Source organism: Channa argus, chromosome 3, assembly GCF_033026475.1.
Source record: "Channa argus isolate prfri chromosome 3, Channa argus male v1.0, whole genome shotgun sequence".
Classification (NCBI taxonomy): Eukaryota; Metazoa; Chordata; class Actinopteri; order Anabantiformes; family Channidae; genus Channa; species Channa argus.
In genome coordinates, this window is record NC_090199.1 from 9,951,501 (window position 1) to 9,957,500 (window position 6,000).

Sequence of the window (6,000 nt, forward strand, 5' to 3'; positions counted from 1 at the left end):
AATGGTATGCACTTATATAGCCCTTTTCTACCTATTGGTATCTATTGGCTTTACACTGCATCTCCTTCACCCATTAGCTCATTGGCCAACACTCAATCTCTACTACTACTACTACTACTCTCTACTAAGTTGGCGTTCAGGGTCTTGCCGGGGGAGCTGAACCAAAAACTATGGGATTGGTGCACGACTGCTCTACCTCCTGCGCCACAGTTGCCTGTGTAGTGCAGTGCAAAGAGTCAAGCAATGGTGTGTCAGATCCAGGAGGTAGAAGCAGAGAGGACTGACTCGGAGTCTCATGTTGGTGCTAGCTAAAGTTGCACACTGTAATTTTAGTTGGCTAATCCTAGCATTTAATGGCTAAACCAAAAAAGGACACATCATTAAAAGTAGCTTTTTTTAAATTATATATATTAGAAGGAAACTGAGGTGTTGGGCAATAATGTGGAGGGGGGTGTTTTTAGACATTGAGATTATATTATGTTCAAGCGTTTCTTTTTAGATACGTAAACATCTTTATGTAATGCATTATGTTGATTGTTCATAGTCAGGGTTTAAATCCAGATTTTAGTGTCAGTGTTGTAGTATAATTAAATTCTGATTTGAGATTTCTTTTGTAGGTAACATGTATTTTTCTGCAGTATTCTCACACATAGATGACCCTCATCCCTTCATTTACTCACTTCTCAGGTCTGAGCATTATTATTACATTGATGTTTTATTTTTTTGTTCTCTTCACTCACTGGCTTGCTGTCTCACACCCACTGAAACCTCTGTATACTTTCAGTGTTTTTGTTTTATTGCATGCTTTCATAATCCATTTTGTCATCAGTCATGTCATGTAATGGTATCTTCTGTCCTTAGCTTCCTTATTAAGTTTAAATTTAATCACTGAAGGTTTACTGGAGATGTACAAGCAACTACACCAAAGCGTGGGTGTTTTCTGCAGTTGTGAATGGCCCTCTGCTCTGTATCTGTGAGGCACAAGGAGCATTTTAATAATTTAGTACTGTGCCACGTATTTCTGAGTTGGTTAATAAACCTGGGGCTGAATCTTCCAGGCATATTGCTTTGAAGTGGGCTATAGTGGAAACACTCAGTGACATAATGCAGAGACAAGCTGTAGGACAAAACAAGTCTGTGGTGATGATGATATAGCTTGAAATGATCGTATGGTATTGGAGGACTGTCTTTGTTCATACTGTCCTAGAATTTACATTTTATTCTTGCAGCTGTAGTGCAAAACAGGCATATAAATGGTAAATGGTCTACACTTCTACCTATTGGTACCCAAAAACGCTACATCTTGCCTGGTGTTATACATTTTATCTGTGTCCTGGCCACTTTCTTGCATTGAAACTAGAGCGACCTGCTTCTGCACATAAGTAACACAATTCTTCTATCAACACTGCTTAATGTCAATAATTCCCCTTTATAACCAAGACAAACTTCTTGCTAGAGCTGGGCCTGTTGGTGGTTCAGTGCTGGGTCAGGTTGCGAACCTTTTAAGAACCACTTTGCTTTTACACAGACTGTAGAGCAATCGTAAAGCCACATCATTAGTCACTGTATACGTCGCCAATTCTACAGCTGTGCAACACTAAGAACAGTAACAGGCATAATATTGCAACATCTCTATATACATGTTGCTCCTGTCTTTGTGAGCCTGTGTTACCATTAACACCACTGGACAAATGGATTTGCGGGGCCCTTTGTGATTGTTGTGCGCTGTGATCATGTTAGATACATCCTGCCTAACAAAATACTAATATTAGCATTTATTAGCCTTAGCCTTTTAGCTAAGTAGCATCAACTGTGCTGGTATCAATCATATTGCAGTCATAGGATAACCTTTACTACAAGGCTTTACTTAATGTTGTGAGTCACAACAACCCCACCCCGAGCCCCAGACAAAAGCCGTTCTTAGTTCTAGGTCAGCAAAGTGTTGGTGCTGCTCTGGAATCAGTTTTGCTGTCCCAGAGCCTGTTCTTTTGAAACGCAAAGAACTGGTTACAATGTAGACAATGGTTGCAAACCTAGAACTGGCTTGGTTGAAAAGGGGTATAATTAATAATGCATAATGAATACATTATTTGCTCATCTATTTAATTCTTTTATGTCTTTGTTGTTATTGTTTTATAATACTCAGATGTAGAATTTGAGGTTTTGGCAGCACCATGTTGATCAATATATAGGTTAGTTAGTTCAGAGTGCCTGTGCATATGAGTTTTCCTCTAACACAGTGTTGGTCTGACTGGGATTGAAGTAGCTCCACAGCACACAGCTCCATCTCTCCAGCCTTTTTTTGCTTCTTTTTTTCATCCCAGACAGCCTGTAGGGTCTGGAGCTTTCAGTTTAGACTTTTTACATCTTGCCTTACCACAGTTGCATCTCTCCACTGCCACCCATAACTCATTCTTTCTCAAATGCCCACCAGTTCTTCTCTAAAACTGAAGCAGAGGTGTTGGATAAAAACTGTTTGAAAGTAGGCCTCTCCCAACATAGGTCCTGTTGGCATGGAAACGGCTGTCTTTGTGAATGGAGACTTTGCTTACACGCCTGGTCAGGGGTCTGCCACTGTCGTATGGTCCAAGAAGACGTTGTCAGACTTCTCACAGGAAAACCTTCCGGCTGTTCACTAAACCTACAGTTTTTAATCACACTATCCTGTTTGTTTGTTTGTTTTTACACGGGCCTGTCTGTCATTTGTTATAGGATCATGTGATTGTTAACACACAGCTTACCGTTTTTGCAGTATATTTCAGTTGTGGTTTAGTATGTGAAATTTCTTGGACCTTTTCTCTCTCTCTCAATGTTTCTGAAAATTACCATGAGAGCACACTATACCCCTTGTTTAGTATCTTCAGCATGGCCCTACAATTTGGCCTTATTCACTGAGAGAGAGGAGAGGAACAATCTCTGTTAATTTCCTGGTAGCGTTTTGATTTCTTTTTCTTTTTTTTCACTTTGTTTGTCCAAGTTCTTCTACAGCTTTTACATTAATCGGGTGTTTACGACTCTTTGCTTGGAATATATAAAAAACAAACAAACACTGAAAATAAATAAAATATAATAAGATAAAATGTAATAAAAAAATCTGAAATTGGAGCTTTGTGGTTTTGAAAACTATTAAACGGTCAACCCTAATACAAAAACTAGACGTAAACACAAAAATATATAGCTTCCTGCAAAGGACAAGTACAGCTTATCAAAATTTGTGTTGTACATTCCAATTTTATTAGACAAGTCCTCTGTGATTTACTAAAATTAACTTTTTTACAGAGCACCGAAAACCGATTCAATATCTTTAGCATCACAGTTTTTTTTGCAAATTTAATTCTCTTTTTAATAAAACATCAATTGTATATGGACAGTCCTACAGTTTAGCAGATTTTACTCTTAATTACATGATGCTGGATGAAAGGATGTTGACCAGATGTGGCTTGCATTTATGTTAAGTTAATAGAAGACAAAAGAAATAAACAAAACAACAGCAATTGCATTCATGAAATAAAAAAGCTCTTGACTTTACAGTCAGTCATTTGTTTACCTAAAAACTGTGGTTGCCCTTCTTGTCCCTGTAAAATCAAATATTGAATAGCTGCAAATGAGTAATTAGCTGACATTTCACCAGCTCAAAGGAGTCAGGAAGGATAAACACACTAATGACGGGTAGACCAGTGGTGGTCCAAAAATGGAACACACACATTTCGTACATAAAAATTATTACATTGATTTTTCTTAGGTTATCTATAAAGATTTGTCCAATAATCACACTGTTTCCATAATTTTCCGAGACCAAAAATAATAAGGGTTCCCACTATTGATAAAATGCAACATATATTCATTATCTTTAACCACTCTTGCTTTGTCGCTTGGGGCTGGATCCCATTCCAAATGTCTTTAGACGACAGGCAGGGTACACACTGAACAGGTCACCAGTCTATTTCAGGGGTAACACCGATAACTATTCACAATTACAGACAATTTACTATCACCAATTAACCTAACATGCATGTCTTTTCATTGTGGGAGGAAACCGGTGTGCCCGAAGGCCGCAGCTGGCTGATGGATTTGAACCGGGGACCTTCTATCTGTAAACTGGCAGCACTAACCACTCCACCACCACTGACCAGAAAATACTACCTTTTCTCATAGTTGTGCACCAATAATAGAAAATATTTCCACCAAAGAAAATGTTTCAATGTTTGTCATTGTAATGAGTTTGTTTGAAGACTCAACACATTTCCTTTAACAATTTCATGGTGCTGTGCTACAACATAAACTTTCTTAAAATTTCTCAGTTTATTGTTTTGCAGATTAGTTATTTTGGCCTACTTTCTCATGCTTTATAGTAGGTAGGATGTTTGTCTGTTTTTATTGTTCTTGATGTTGCTTTGAAATACACCTAAGTGGAAGTGATCATTGTATCAGGTTTAAAGCGGCTTTAACTGATGTCTTTATAATATAATGCTTTAAAATGACAATTTAAAAACAAATTGAAAGGAGTCACTCGAAATTATGTAGAAGTGCATCTTCTAATTTGCAGCTCGCCTTTGTTTCACTGATATTCTCACCAAGTTTCAGTTTACAGTTTTGTCTTTGACCTTCAGCTTTAGCAGCTCAAGCTTCACATCATTTCTGCTGCCCCCAAGTACCAAATCTATTAGTATCTCTTGATCATGTTGGGATGAAAGTTAAATAGTAAGTTTTGAAAAGAGAGAATTTGTGTGTGATAAAAGGTTTGTGCCACTGCAGGAATGTGTTTGCATTGTGATGGTAGCAATATTCTCCCTTATACTTGACCTAGGTTTCTTTCTGCGGGAGACACAGACAGCTGGCAGCTCATTTAAAGTGCCTTTAAGTCTATTAGGGAGGATAATCCTTGAGGGAGAGTTTCAGAGAGCAGAGGGAGCAGGCAGGAACAGCCTGTCAGTTCACTTTTCTCACTTCTGCTATGCAATTGTGTCCCTTGTACAACTCCTTCCCGTTCAGCCAATGTTCTTCAACACATGGCCACCATATGCTTTCTTCATTACACTGTAAAAGGTAAATGGCCTAAATAAAATGTAAAAAAAAGAGAAAACAATTTCGTATATGAGTTCTGTAGCCTTAAAAAAAAAATCTAGCACTGCTTTGAACCAAATGGCTGTAAATGATCTCTGGAGTGCATTTTTTTTCACATCACAAGAACCAACTGGCACGTTTTGTTTATTTCTCTGCTGCTGTTGTGTGTTTCTACCTCACATTTGTTTCTCACCTTTTGTTACTTTCTCTACATTTTCTCTAGATTCCCACCTTCGCTGCCTCTGGCTCACTCATTGGCACAGCACCGCTTCAAAGGGGAAGGTCTGCAACGCTGTAGATAACACGCTGTACCCCCAAGCATCTGCAAGCTTTTCCAGAGCCCCTGCGCTGTCCCTCGGCTGACAGGTTTGGCTCTTTCTCTTTGGCTCTTTCTTTCTCTGTATCAAACTGTGTCCTTGCTGATCTTTGCATTTTTCTTCTACAACCTCTGTGAAAGCAGTTTCCATTGGTCTCCCAATATAATGACATTGACCATTATATGACCATTTGTACTCCCACCTATCAGCATTTGTGAAACTTGACGAGATGAAAGTATTGGGTAATTTGTTGTTATAAGTATTAGGACCTATTGCTCAGATGTTTTAACTTTTTAACATGTGGTACTGAACATATTTCAGGAATACTGTTAAATTTAAATCTTGGTGATGTGTCTGTGCCTTTTGTATTGATTTGTGGCCATTAGAAATGTCATTAGAGAACCAACATTGGCCACTACTTTTTGCAGTTGGTTTTTGAATATTCAAAGCTGTGTGGGGGTGAGGTTTACACGAAGATCTTTGTTCTTGGCTGATGGATGGCATTTATAATTTTTATGTACATCTTTACATTGAATACTAATAGTGGTTGAGAAACCATGCAGTGGTGTTGGGCTATCATTTACCTTTTTTGTGCAGGATTTACCTTAAGAAAATAATA

General features: G+C 38.2%; 1 protein-coding gene across 5 annotated transcripts in view; it reads left to right on the top strand.

Annotated features, from left to right (window-relative positions):
- Positions 1-6,000, top strand: part of fbxw7 (F-box and WD repeat domain containing 7) — a 102,699-nt gene that overhangs the window by 6,019 nt on the left and 90,680 nt on the right. For 3 of the 5 annotated variants that reach the window (XM_067497168.1, XM_067497167.1, XM_067497169.1), the window contains exon 2: positions 5,288-5,430. The exons of the other annotated variants lie outside the window; for them this stretch is intronic. The gene's annotated coding sequence lies outside the window, so the exon portion shown is untranslated. The remainder of the gene's footprint in view (positions 1-5,287; positions 5,431-6,000) is intronic. 5 annotated transcript variants of the gene reach the window in all.